Below are 14,730 nucleotides of genomic sequence, written 5' to 3'. Positions count from 1 at the left end.
GCCCAGGAAGAGTGCCCTGGTTCGCACACGCCGCAGCGATGGCAGCGCCATCGTTTAACAGCTGCACCACTGAGCCACGAGTGGTGTCAGCACTCCCAGGGTTCTATGGATGCGAAGTCAAAAATGACTAATTCCGCATATATGGGCGCTACTTCATCAAAGATATTGCGTCATACCTTTAAGGGGGATGTTATGTGTACTCTCTAATTTTTGTTCTTCAGCTTTCAAATCAATCATCGTTCAGCCTTAAAATAATTAGAGTAATAAATTTTTAATCATCATGACGACAAATCGTAAAAAGCTAAACTTTCGCTTTGCTTTCATCCGGTTTCTGTTATACCTGGCTTCTTTAAAATACATCACTGTTATTTGCAATCTTCGAAAAGAGGAAGACCATGTTATGCTTCTGCGGAACACAGAGAAGCTGTTCAACTTTCTATAGTTGAAGACTAATTCCAACGGCAGCCGTCGACTTGACTTCAATGCTTTAGTTGAGATTGGTGGCCGTCTGTTCGCTACTGGTTGGAATACGCTCGCGTATAGAATCTCCTTCATAACTACTTGTGTTTACGGCAGTCGTGTTGATGACACTATAAACATATAGAGCGATCAGTGAGCCCATAAATACAAGCGATCTGGTTGCAACGAAAGGCTATACGCGACCTTAACGACTCCATGACCATTGAAACTAGCCAAACGTCAACATCCCTTCAAGAGCCAGCCTCCTGCCGGTTGTCGCAGTCGCTATTCGTTTAAACTTGGTACATAATATTGCTTCTGTGACATTCATCATTCACTGAGCTGTAGTTTTATGCGTCCTAAAGCGACACAAAGCCCAGTCTACTAAGGTTTCGTTCGTAATAATACCTTATGGGCTGTGTCATCAAAGGCTTCCTTTGCATATTCTCTACGCAAAAAAAAAAAGCATTTTTGGTTGCTAATAAAAGATTGCATTCAAGCAGGAATATTGTTGCCGGTACAGGCCTCCACGATAGAGATTGCACAAGCAAACGTGTTGCGCCAGCTACGCTGTTGTTGTTGTATTAGTGGCATCTCGCATACCCACGACTGGGGATTGGCCAGGATTTCGTGAGGAGAGCCCAAAGAAGAGGGTAAACTGGTTTCTAGCTAATGGTTGTGCTTTGGTGATATATCTTAATAATTAAAGATAAAATACAAAATAGCGGGAGATCATATCAGAGAATTGAATACACTAAAATTACTGCGAGTAGCTTGAGAGCCTAGCGCCAGAGCCGGGATCGTCTTCCTCTTTCTGGAACATATTTCGCTACAACATCTTCGTGGCCCTTACACTTACTCTCTGCGTAGCCTAAGGCCACGGTGAAAGTTATTGAGTCCCACGGGAATACAAGGGCTTCAGCTGTGCCACGTCAGAAAGTTCGGTTTTTGTGCAGCAGCGACCAGTTGCGATGAGACGTGTTATCTCGTAGGTCACGTCACTGAGACGAGTAGTAACGATGGCAGGCTCTTCGAAGTGCGCCAATTACTTTTTGGGGAAGGCCGCGCCGCCTGAGTAGTCGTCAAAACGAGACCACTCAGCCTGGAGCGTAGGCGACGTGCTGACGATACTCATTGAAGCGTGCCTTCAAGCGTTCTTGGGAACCTGTTACCAGCATGCGGGCAATGCACCGCGCTTCTTCGCCAAAGCAGAGCGTCGTTGCAATGCAGGGGTCGTGGTTGTCGAAAAAATTGCGCGATGGTGTCCCGGGTGTAGCGCCGTGGCTACGTGTACTGGAGAAAGGAATGGTTATACTCTTATAAAACTGGTCCATAGACAGTCCGTAGACTTATTAAGCACTATATTGCCTTGCTATAGGTATTTCTTTTTGTCTCTTCCTATTCTAAATAAAGTGTATAGACAAAAGTCTACAAAAGTGTATGGCATAAATTCATAGATTGTCTATAGACTGCCTATAGCATTTGTATTGTTTATAGGCTAGTCTTTGGGATTTTTATCTAGAGATTCTATAGACTTTATAGACAGAAGCCTATAAACAGTGTATAGACGGTCGGAAAATTTTTTTAAGGTGTATAGCTCGTTGTCTCATGGAAAGCTGTGTTGAATGCGTGTGTAATAAAAAGGCAGTACGATGTCGCAGTTCTTAGAATCTGAGACCACATAAATTAAAAGCGTGTTGGTTTGAGTTTTGTTGATGCGCTCAAGCTGTTCGTTTGTGGGCGATAAAGTGTGGAGTGCCGGAATGTTGTGCGCAGACGTAAGAGCGCCTCCACGACATCTGCAATGAACACATGACCTCGGTCACTTATAACTCGCGGCGGTCGGTGGCGCGGGGTGTCATTGGCGGAGTCGATAAAGCGCCACTCGGAAAAAGTGTTTAACGAGTGGCCTGCCCCTTCACAGTAACGAGTGAGATCATAAAGCCAGACGATGATCCAGCGATTGCCATCGGAAGGCTTCGCATGCGGACGTATCAAATCCATGCCGAATTCATCGAACGGAGAGCGAGGAGGCGTCTCATGCTGCAGCAGGTCAGCTGGAGCGGTCGCTGAGTGTTTGTGTCGCTGAGATTTCGTACCAGTTTTCACATACCTTTCATTCATGGCGCGAATTTTCGGCAAATGAAACTGTTCTTGCACACGGACAAGCGTTCGAGTCCATCCTACGTCACCGCACGAGGTGTAGTCGGGCAGTACGCCAAGAACCAACGGGAAAAGGCATTGTAGAATCAAGGGGAAAAAATTGTGCGCCCACAAAGGAGCAGTGCTTTTTTCGACAGCAGACCGTCGCGTACCCAAAAGATGCCAGTAGCCCCATAGTAATTACAGGTGGCGAAGGGGGTCTTGAGACACAGATCCTTCTGTTGTTCAGCTTCAACGACATGAACGCTTTAAAATTATGCTACGAGGGCAGAAATAAAATTGTTTAAATTATAATAATTATAATAGGTTTTTGGGGGAAAGGAAATGGTGCGGTATCTGTCTCATATATCGGCGGACACCTGAACCGCGCCGTAAGGGAAGGTATAAATGAGAGAATGAAGGAGAAAGGAAGAAAGGGGTGCCGTAGTGGAGGGCTCCGGAATAATTTCGACCAGCTGGGGATCTTTAACGTGCACTGACATCGCACAGCACACGGGCGCCTTATCATTTTGCATCCATAAAAACGAAGCCGCCGCGGTCGGGTTCGAACCCGCCTACTCCGGATCAGTAGCCGAGCGCACTAACTACTGAGCCACCACTATGGGTTAAGCGGAAGCCAGAAAAGGAAGTTTACGTCGGCGTGTTGTCCTCCACTCTTGTACAGGACAGCGATGTTATACTCTTGTAGGCAAAGGGCTCAGTATGCGAGATGACAACAAAGATCTCAAAGGTTGACCAGCAAGGAGACAGAGTGATGGTAAGTTACGATAGCGAATGGACGTCCGTACAAGTATGAGCGAAAACGCTGGGCGGCGAAGATCACTGCAAGACATTCCTATTCGATTATTGCGTAGTTCCGCTGTAAGTTGCGGAGGGAACGGTTCGAGCAGGCGATAACATGCTTTTGTTTGTCGCATCGTAGCACCAGAACAGCTCCAATGCATCTTTGTGAACTTCTATTGACGCTCAAGAATCATACTGCTGGAGGGTAAAATGCGACTCAAGCGACGTCGCTGATGGTCCAGTCAAAAGGGGCTCCTTTGTGTAGAAGATGCGTGAGCGGGTAGACGATGTCGGCGAAGCGCTGCATAAAAAGGCGGAAATAAGAGCGTAGCTCCAGGAAACTGTGGAGCTCTTTGACGCTGTGTGGTGTTTTAAATGACTCAGCCGCAGTTTTCTGGGAATCACACTACACTCTTTGTTCGTTGACGAGATGTGTGAGCATCAACGTTTGACGAGTGCTAAACGGTCACTTCTTCGACTGAAGAAATAGGCAGGTGGGAAGCAAACAGTCCAAGAATATTTTCCTGCACCCCTCTAATACAAACTAATCAAGAGGGTTAGTGTGAAGTACTGCACTTTTTGCTTCGTCTATTTTATGCATGTATAGTTTCTTTGTTATTGATATTCGTCTACACAATGTAATAGTAGCAGTGGTACAAAAGTACAAAAGTTACTGTCATACTATAGCGTGCAATCCTCTGTTGGCGGTAGAACTCAGCAACAACATCTTGCTTGAAGTCACCGCAACGTATTGTGCTGGCGCTCACTTACCAACCAAGAATGCCCTGCTCGACCTAGCTCACCTCATCAGAGATAGGACGTCCCCAATGCTCATAGTAAAAAGCCTAGTTATTCAGTTCCAGAGCACCATTAATATTTCTCAAAATGCTAATATCGCTCTTTTTTTGCATTCATTATACCCTCGATCAAAGAGGAATCACAGTGATGCCGTAAAAATTGAAGAAATTTATTTATTTATTTGTGATACCCTCGAGGTACAAAGTACATTTCAGAGGGGAAGGGCAGTTGTTAACAAGAAAAATAAACAAAGCATAATTCATACAAAACTATAGAACAACGGAGGCAGGATAAAAAGAAGTGAGCAAAATGAACACGGAACAGATTAATAAAATAGTTTAAGAACAATACTAATACGTGGAGAACACAACACTCCAATAAAATATAAAAGCGATCATTATGTAATCAGAGTGGTAAGTATTCTTCTAAATTGAGTTGAATCAGTGATGCTAGTTAATGATGCGGGTAGGGATTTCCATTCTTTAGAAGTTAGCGGAAAATATGATTGCGCACATGTCACTGTGTTACAATGAGGCACTGTGACCTTGTGTTGATGATCACGACGGTGAGAAATGAACGGTGCTGGTTGAATCCATCGAGAGCGAAGTTGAAAATTGGAGTAGAAAATCTTATGGAATAGGCAGATGCGGAAGTGCTTACGGCGGGTAGCTAGGGGCAGGAGGTTTAAAGACTTTTTCATTTGGGTGACGCTAGATGTACGATGGTAATTGCCTAAAATGAATCTAGTTGCATGATTCTGGACAGTTTCCAGAACCTGTGTCAGTGAGACCTGTCCAGGGTCCCATATAGATGAAGCGTATTCCATTTGCGGTCGTACGTAGGTTATGTATAATAATGATTTTAATGAAGATGGAGCAAGTGTAAAATTTCTTCGAAGATAACCAAGCGTTTTGTTTGCTTTAGATGCTATATGTTCTATATGAAGTTTCCAGGACAGGGTGTTAGTTATATGTATGCCAAGATACCGGTACGGTCTTACGCTTTCAAGGGGATGACTGTGAAGAAAATAAGGAGGACAAGTAGTATTTGAACGTGAAACTCTCAGAGATTTGCATTTTTTTAATATTTAGTTCCATTTTCCAATTATGACACCAGTCTAGTATGTTATTAAGATCGACCTGGAGAGAGCGAATATCGGAATCGTTAGTTATTTTACGGTAAATCACGCAGTCGTCGGCAAACAAACAAATCCTAGAGTTAACAGTAGCAGGCAGATCATTAATATAAATCAGGAACAGTAAAGGGCCAAGGACAGATCCTTGAGGAACCCCAGAACCAACTGGCACGGTAGAAGAATTAGTGTCATTAGCATGCACAAACTGAAGGCGAGAAAAAAGAAACGCGCGAATCCAGTTCAGAACAGAAGGGTCAATATTTAGAATACTGAGTTTATATAGAAGTAATGAATGGTTAACTTTATCGAATGCCTTAGCGAAGTCGAGAAATATGCAGTCTGTGGAAAACGCGGAGTCTAAGTAGAAGGGCAGATCATTAGTAAAGGAAAGTAATTGAGTTTCACAGGAGAAACCTTTCCGAAAGCCATGCTGAGTCAGAGAAAAGAAGCTATTATCTTCAAGAAAATTAACAAGGTGAGTGAGAATTATATGTTCCATTATTTTGCAGGGTATTGATGTGAGAGAGATGGGTCGATAGTTAGATGGGTTCTGTTTGTCACCGGCTTTATGTACAGGTATGACCTTAGCAGTTTTCCAGTCCTCGGGTAGTACGCCATCATGGTACGACTGTGAGAATATGCTTTCCATAATGATAGAGGTATATTCAACAGTATTCCGAAGAAATTTGCTATTAATGCCATCGATTCCGCTAGAAGATGTTTGTTTTAAATTAATAATGATCGGTATAATGCCATGAGAGTCAAACACAATTGGATCCATACAGTAGTAGTTACACGATTGGAGTTTGGGATGGTGGCGATCAACGGATGAGGAAGAAAATGACTGGACAAAAGAGTCATTTAGTGAAGTGGCACAAAGATGGTCCGGAATGGGATTTCCAGTTGCTGAAAGTAATGACACTTTGTCGTTAGTGCTAGGTTTTATTATGCTCCAGAAGCGTTTAGGATTAGACTTTAAGATGTTCGGGAGGGTTACATTAAAAAAAGAAAATTTAGTAGTCTTTAGTGCACGGGAATAGGCTAAGGCAGCTGATTAAAAGAGAAGAACACAACCACTTAAAACTGATTCCAAATGTCAGAATACATTTGGTCGCATTCATTGTTGCGCGATGTTAAAGCTTCACAGTTGCCAGTCTGAGATTACTCTTCACATCTGGCTATTCAAATACGAAGGACTCTGTATAATAATTTTCCATGAGTCGATATACCTAAATGTACAGTGTGGAAATGCAGAAACTTCGTATGAATGCAGAAGGGTTGAAATGCGGGCCAGTTGGTTCATAGTAGCTTGAAAAAAAACAGTCACAAAAGACAAGGGACAAGAGAAGGAGTCACGGTAGAGGTGTATCTTGTGTGCCCTATGCGCTGTTAGTTGTGATACTGCTGTTGCGCATGCTCTACTGGCCTTGCTGGGACTATGTTTTTGTCTAATAAATCTCAGTTGACAGTCCAGTCGTTGTGGCGTGTACACTCCTTCTCTTGCCCCTTGTCTTTTGTGACTGGTTTTTTCAAGTTTTGTATGAATGCTTCCAGGACTTTGTTAAGTTAGAGGAATAATCCGCGATGTCCATGGCACGACGACCCACCGGCCCCAAATTTCGGGCGCTTGCTGAATGCGGCATATGCCTGCAGTCTTTTTTTGCAAAACCCCTCCAGCTATGTGCACAGATAAGAAGGAATCCTTTGTGCTGCGTTTCGAGAGCCCGAAAGGAACCCTTCCTTTCACTCAAAGCTTTCCTCAAACGACCTTTGATATTTTTCTCCTCGGGGATCAATGCGCTTAAAATTTTTTTCGCTCCCAGCTCTTTCATTCGCCGCGAATAGCTGCTATTACAGCCAGGCAACGTAGCAGCTCCAACGTTGCAACCCTGTGTCGATTACAGGCTAGGCAAGGATCGCAACAAAGAATGCGATAAGTAATGCGGCTGAACTATTGCCTTTGAGTAAAAAAAGCCTTCCTTTTCATCATCTACATCCGCCGTCTTCGTGGAACGTTATCTGCGGAATATCAGTTGAATTCGCTCCTGCAACCACCGACGTTTTCATTGCATTGTGATTTTTCTTTAGAATGGCCAAGAGCTTCTTGCGTCAACGCCCTAAAATTTTAAACAGGTGTCGTCATCTTTGGATCGCAAATTATGCCGACGTTGTCCAGCATTTAAAGCCAATCTGTAATGACTTTCAAAACGGTGAGGAATATTTGTGTTTACCCGCTACGCTTCTCCAATAAGCGCAGCCAAGAAGACAAGACAGACGAAAATGGTATCTGGAGCCTAATCTGAACATAGCAAACCAAAGCAATCATTTGCTGATCATACACCAATCTCACCCGTAGACATTATTTGACTGTTAAAAAAAACTTCCTTGTAACAAGCTCATTCCTTCTTGTAACTGAGGAGAGGGACCTAGCCCAACTAGCCCTTTATAATGCATAGGAAGCTATCAATAGCTAAAATGAAGGAGAAAATTAATAATACTGATATATAGAAGATTGTTCCTTTTAAGGACCTTTTCTGTTTCGGCAAGATACACTCAGTCCTCTATGCGTAAAAACAAAAACCACTGGATCATGCCGCTGTACAACCAACCATTCTTTTATTCTGTAATTATTTTTGAAGTTAGGTACCTGTAATCGTACAAGCCGCATTTAAAAGATTGTTTTCTTTCTCACAACACTCTGCTAACCACTAACCTGGCAAATTAATTTCCATTAATGTCGGCTTGAAAAGGAAATGCACCGATTGTTAGTCTGAGGACTGTTGCTCGGCGCCACACCTTCCATAGGGAAAAGAATTAGGCCTGAGCCACAAAATAAAATATTCGGTGAAGCGAAAACTTCAGACGAAGAGTCCATCGCTCCGTCTACAAGATCAAACGGGTCGGTCTAGGAAACCGCATGTTATTCACAAGCCTCACTCAAAAAGACAGACTGCGGCACTATTCGCGAAAATTAGGCAGAGTAACCAAATCTGTAATCTTTGTTCATAGCTGTTCAGAACTTCCTGGGTCACGTCCACACGGCATGCGTGTTTCTTCTGACCCATATCTTGTAAATATGCGTTCGTGGTAACCACCCCAACGCGTCCTTTACCAACGAAAACTTTCAAATCCCCAGACTCAACTTTGTCTTTTCCCGAAACCATAACTCGAGTTCTAAGTAGCCTCTGGCACTCGCTTACGCGACCCGCATTGCGTAAAGGGTCGTCTAGAGTATACTTTCCCCAAATAAATAAATAGGAAATGAACAGGTTTTTATTTATTTTACGACACCTGTCTTAATTGGTTCACATTTGATTGCTGTTTTTATTTCTTTTCTCTACCAATAGTATCTGCATATACTTGTCATTCTTGTTTTATAATATGTTTGAAAGTGCCCCATCTGCCAGGAGCATGCATGGTCTGCAGTATTTCAAATAAAAATTAGGGCTGCGATTTGGCCGAGCAAGCGGCGAAATGGCCCCGGGCGGAAACAGCTAACTGCGTGCTCAGAGTGTAATTACATTTCTTTACCAACATCACTGGCAGCGGGTGAAATCGGCAAGGAGGTTCAATTCACGTGGACGAATATATATATAGCCGCGCGATGAACCTTAATTGCAGCAACTCTACTGCGTTCATGGCCACATCTTTCAAGCCGCTTAACGCATGAGACATTCATCGTTACAAGACGACATAAAGAGTCGGAAATTTTCAAGAACGAGTATGCCAGGTGTCATGCTTCTAATACGTTGTGACGCTACAGCTTTTGACTATATATAATTTCCGCGGTGAGAATTTTTTATGTTCTTCAGCGCTCCTCAATCTCCGAATGCGACGAAAATTTTCCTTCTTCTCCCTTCAGATATAGGAGGTTTAGGAAGTGGTGCCAGACATCCGCTAGATGGGCCAGCAGCTAATGCTGAGAACATCTGAAATGATTGGTACTTCGAATGAGATGGTTAGTTTAGGTTCGTACTTGCAAACCGGTCATTTCCTTCCTTATTCACGGAATACATGCGACATTTCGGCAATAGAAAATCAATATGGCCTGGAAATAAAGCACATTTTTTGGAGCGGTATTGCGTTTTCTGTGCATTTATAATCCGATTTTGGTGGTGCCGTCTTCTCACTACCATACAACAGATTTTTTTGCCACGAAAAAAGAATGATTATACGCGAGAAAGGGGCGTACTTTTTAATTTTTTACGTATGTGAAAAAAAAATCAGCAACAAATCTGTAAATTCAAAAGAAGTCACTTAACATGATAATGTTGCCACAGCCTCCTGAGCCGCGCGGATATAACTTCAATTTCATAAAAGCCGCCGCGGTGGCTCAGTGGTTATGGCGTTCGGCTCCGGACCCGAAAGACGCGGTTTCGATCTGGCCGCGGTGGTCGAATTTCGATGGAGGCAAAATTCTAGAGGCCCTAGTACTGTGCGATGTCAGTGCACGTTAAAGAACCCCAGTTGGTCGAAATTTCCTGAGCCCTTCACTATGGCGTCCCTCATAGCTTGAGTAGCTTTGGGACATTGGACCGCCATAAACCAACCAATTTGTTACATTAAAGCCCTTTTCACACGGTACAACCTAAGGAGTGGGGAACATAAAAAGCTGAAAAATGAACCACGGATAAATTTTGAGCCTACTGAACATATCATACTAAAGGCGTGTGGGCAGCTGATGGCAGGAAAATCACCACTAGCCCACGTGAGACACAAAATTCAACCAATTTCTTCATCGTTCTTGTCTTCTCCAAGATAACTATTAAATTTATGACTGGTTCTCCTGGTGTTGAATTCTTCGCTTCTTGTGTTTTATTATCTCTGTTCTTGTTATCCAATGCTACGCTTCTTTCCGTTTTCTGTTGCATTGCTCATTGCTTCAGATAACGTAGTTATTCACTTTTCCTGCCCATATGCTTTAGAACGATGTTATTTTTTTATATTGCGACAATACAAATCCCTCTAGTGGCACCGTCATACGATCGGACTGCATTATATGGCAATTTGAAAGCCTTGGGCATGCTAGGGGCTGGCGGCTTTGTCTTCCTCTTGCGAGCTCTCTGCTGCCTGGTGCATCCAAAGACGCCTCAGTAAACCCCCCTGCAGACGTCAACCGCACAGATTAATGGGCGAGTTGGTGGTGCATCTAGTTCCCTGTATATCAAAGAACCATTATTTCTATGTGCGAACACTTCATGTTGGAATTTTCAGGTCGATGACGTCAGGAAGCAAGGTGTATATCATGCATTTATGCGAATAATTTGTTGGAAGCTCTGCAGTACGCCAGCCGTTTTTCGGTGACAATACGTCACCAAAATTTGTGGATGTCAAAAAATAGTTATTTTTTTACATCGACTGCACCAACTTGTTATTTCTGCCGATAAAAATTTCTTCAGCCATTGAGGACATTGCGGATTAAAACTGGACCATAATTGCTATATTATCCAGTCCCTGAGGTAATAGGTATTCAGATATTGCTGCCGTTGCAAAAAAGGAGAACGAAATAGCGAGAAAGAAGTGAAACAATGCTTCACGAGAAGTACAAGGTCCAAGAAATGCCGTCCCTGGAAAGTGTCAACTTCCTTGAGTGTTAAGAGCTCTCCATGATGGAAAAGCCACAACTGCAGCAAGAGCAGCGCGCGGGGTACACGCCCTCTATCCAATTATCCGAGAAACCTACCATTTCGTGGATAGCTTAGAACACACAGGCCTTCGCGCTATCTTAATTTCTATCCGCTCTTGAGGCGCACCTGCCTCGTTTTTTCCAAGATTCCCACTGAGATTTTCGTCGCTTGCTTATGTGTTTCGCGGATGGTTCAACTCCCTTATTTCGCATCCCACTACACGCTTGGCGTGCATTGTGTAGGAACTGATTTTATGAGAGCTAGCGCAAGCCATGGTATTTCAGAGTAGAAATGGGAAGTAAGTAATTCGCAGGATTCCTTGCGATATAGTTTAATTTCATAGGCTATAAATCTTCCTTGATAATCTTACAGAGCTGAGAAGGAAACAAAGAAACTCACTCAACTGCTCCTCAATCAATGTATTCTTGCAGATCAAAAAATAAAACATAGAAATTCTCTCAAACACCTCCAAAAAAAGATAGTCATGGCGTGTTTACAAAACAGTTTGTTTGCCTCTGTCTCAGATGCACATAAATATGGAGATGTTCACTGCGGGGGGGGGGGGGGGGGGGGGGGGGGGGGGCGGGGATACAGTATTAGCTATTGAGCCGAAATTTAATACATGTTCAGACCACCCGCATTGCTTTTCTTCCGTTTAAATGATGTGCTTTGTGTCGTAAAATACAGGGTGTCCCAAATTCGGCTCAAACTTTAAAGAATCAATATCACGATGAGTACAGCATGAAACCTGTTCTCGCTCGCAGCCTATGTTAAATGGCGAAAAAAAGCAGTGACAGTAATAGTTGTTCTTCCCCTCTTTAACTAAGAAAATTGGGAAATAAAATTTATAGCCAATACACCTAACTTTGTGCACTGCACATTCGTGCTATGGGAATTCTAAGAAATTTAATATTCTTGAAATGTGATCATCTCTGTTTTCCTCTAAAAGCATGCATGCCAGCTGCTGAGCCTTGGACATTTAATAACTTATTTTTAATGATTATTAAAATTTTTATTTTTATTGCAATCATTGATTTTAAGCGATTTTTAAATTGAAAACGTAACCGCAGCCATTATTCTCTCACCATTTGTGCACCTGTTCGAATAAACAACGTGCAAAAGCAGCTTTCATGAATTGACCATCCTATAGTTTTAAAAAGCAGCGAAACATAATTTTAAACAATCCCTATTTTCAATGCGAAAACGCTATTTTATTTTCTTATGAATGCCAAAGTTATAATTCACAATCGCATGAACAATGCATGCAGTGCATGCACTAATGCACAATGCACAACGGGCCGTTTTCCAGTCAGTTTGAAATCAGCGGTCATTTATTTTGCAACTTGAGAATGCTTCCAGTCACACTGTCATCAAAAAGGAAATTGCCATTATAGTGATTAACATTATATGCCACAATAACTCATTACCATCTATCATGTTTGTGATTCCTACGCGTAACACTAGAAGTACCACTAACATAAACTTTAATTTACCAGTCACCCGAAACACATACGGTCAACGGCTAATTCAGTATCACGGTACATAGATACAGAACACCATACCAATACAGGTGAAGACCGCCAATAACTTCGTTTTTTCCATATGAAGGTTGTACCTTCTTTGATTATTTAGGTATGTTGCAATGAGTCAATGTTGTTGTTTTTTTTGTAGTCATACTGTGTTGTTCCTGTATCAATGTATATTTCCTGTCATTCTGATTTATTTGTAACCAGTGCTCAATTTTTCTACTGTGTCTTGATGTCTGCAACACAGGCGCATGTATACCATATGGGCCTAAACTACCTTCGGCTATGGACACAACCGTTGTTTGCTTATGTTGCTGTGCAATTTCATGATGACATCCATAATGTCTGATGTCTGCGTAACCAGTTGGCTTTGCTAAGCGCACCCGTTGTTTTATCCTCGCTTGCCTTGAAGGCCTTTCGGTGTGTGTGCGTGTGTGCGTGTGTGTGTGTGTGTGTGTGTGTGTGTGTGTGTGTGTGTGTGTGTGTGTGTGTGTGTGTGTGTGTGTGTGTGTGTGTGTGTGTGTGTGTGTGTGTGTGTGTGTGTGTGTGCGCGCGTGCGGGCGTGCGTGCGTGCGTGCGTGCGTGCGTGGCAATTTCTAAGCAGTTTTTATGCCAGGCAGTACGGTGAGACTCACAAAATAGGAACCTAAATTGTTTCAAGTTTGAAGTTTAGTTTATTTCTTAAAATACTCGAGAAAATCATACACAGACTGACTGATCATACAGAAAGAAGTCCCGGAGAAATATTCTGTAATGAGACCTCTTAAACTCAATATATATATAAGGTTGGTTGGTTTAATTTTTGGTTATCAATACAACATTGCGAGCTGTAACGTCTGCCCTGGAGGTGAGCAAGGAATATTTTAGGGTACACTAAGATTCCTCTTTATTTTTCAGTGAAATATACGAATACGCAATAAAACAAGATTTTTTCAATTCACGGCCACTGAAATGCGGGCACCACGTATGGACAAGAATTGTTGGGAGCCAAATTGAACAGACCATGAATTTGCTGCGACGAAAACTTTGTTGAGCATTAAGATTGTCTCTAGGCCTAATTCTTAACTAAATTGCTTGTTAAAAGCAAGAGGCTATATTTTTGGAATTTTACCTCCTAGCCTCTCTTGGCTAGTGGGAATTTAGAACAATGCAGTAAGAAATATGCGGTGCAGAACCCTAGACTGCTATCCAAAAGTGCTTTGGGGCTGAACCAGCTGAGCCTCTGAGCTTAGCTTTGTTAGGTACCTCGATCTGCTTTTAATAATCTTTCCATCACACAATTATAAAAAAATTCTTAGAATAATCTTTATGAGTTGCAGTAAATCATGTTTGTATTTTCGTTGAATATGCCAATAATTTCAAGCGCTCACGTAAGAGTTTTAAAAGACAAATGTTAAAATCGTGAGGAGGTAATTTAAAAAAAAAAACAACTCTGTTGCAGCTTACCTAGCGACTTCGCTAAATGTGATCCTTCGCCGTTAGCGCGTATTGGGATTTCATTGTTTATAATGTAAATACCGAAGAGAATGGGAAGAAATGACAAACTCTGATGTTTCTAATGGCGCATTCTTGTTGTCCGTAAGAATTCTAGTATAACCTTTTTTTTTCAATATGTGCAAGAAAGCCGCAGAGAGGCGCCGAAGTTCTTCTAACATGCATGAAAAAGATTTCCAAGTGACGACCTCATGTTTTTTTCACGAATCGGTGCCGGAGAGCTGCACATACTTTACGCGCCCCTCTTGCCTTGCCAGCATAATATATATTGCAAATAAATTCAGAAAGAGCCTCTTTAAAACGCAGGTTAAAAATAAACAAAAAGTAAGGACTAATAAAGATTAAATCTGTAATCTTGTTAGAGGACAAGTATTTGTGCTTTGTAAGAGATAACTCACCTCTGTTTAAGAAAGTTATTAGTTTTTTCTATCCCTGAAAAGAAAAAAAACTGCCGAGTCCAAGTTTGACATATCTGCTAAACTTGGGGTGGTACACCGCTTGATGAGCAAGTGATGTGCCTGTGCGGACAAAGGTTGGCAGAGTACAACAGCTGATCACTAAACTACAGTGATATTTTCATGGTGATTGATTTGCGGCAACCTATGTCGAATGATACACAGCTTGTAACGTTACCTGAGGACGGCTGATTGAGAGTAATGGCTACGGCCGTAACGTGCATGTATGATGCCCGTTATGGAAGCGCATACGTTATACGCGACAGGTCAAGTTTTTAAACCGGAGATAG

Source organism: Amblyomma americanum, chromosome 8 (genome assembly GCF_052857255.1).
Source record: "Amblyomma americanum isolate KBUSLIRL-KWMA chromosome 8, ASM5285725v1, whole genome shotgun sequence".
NCBI classification, from domain to species: Eukaryota; Metazoa; Arthropoda; class Arachnida; order Ixodida; family Ixodidae; genus Amblyomma; species Amblyomma americanum.
The sequence above is the reverse complement of the archived record's forward strand: the minus strand, read 5'-3'. Positions refer to the sequence as shown.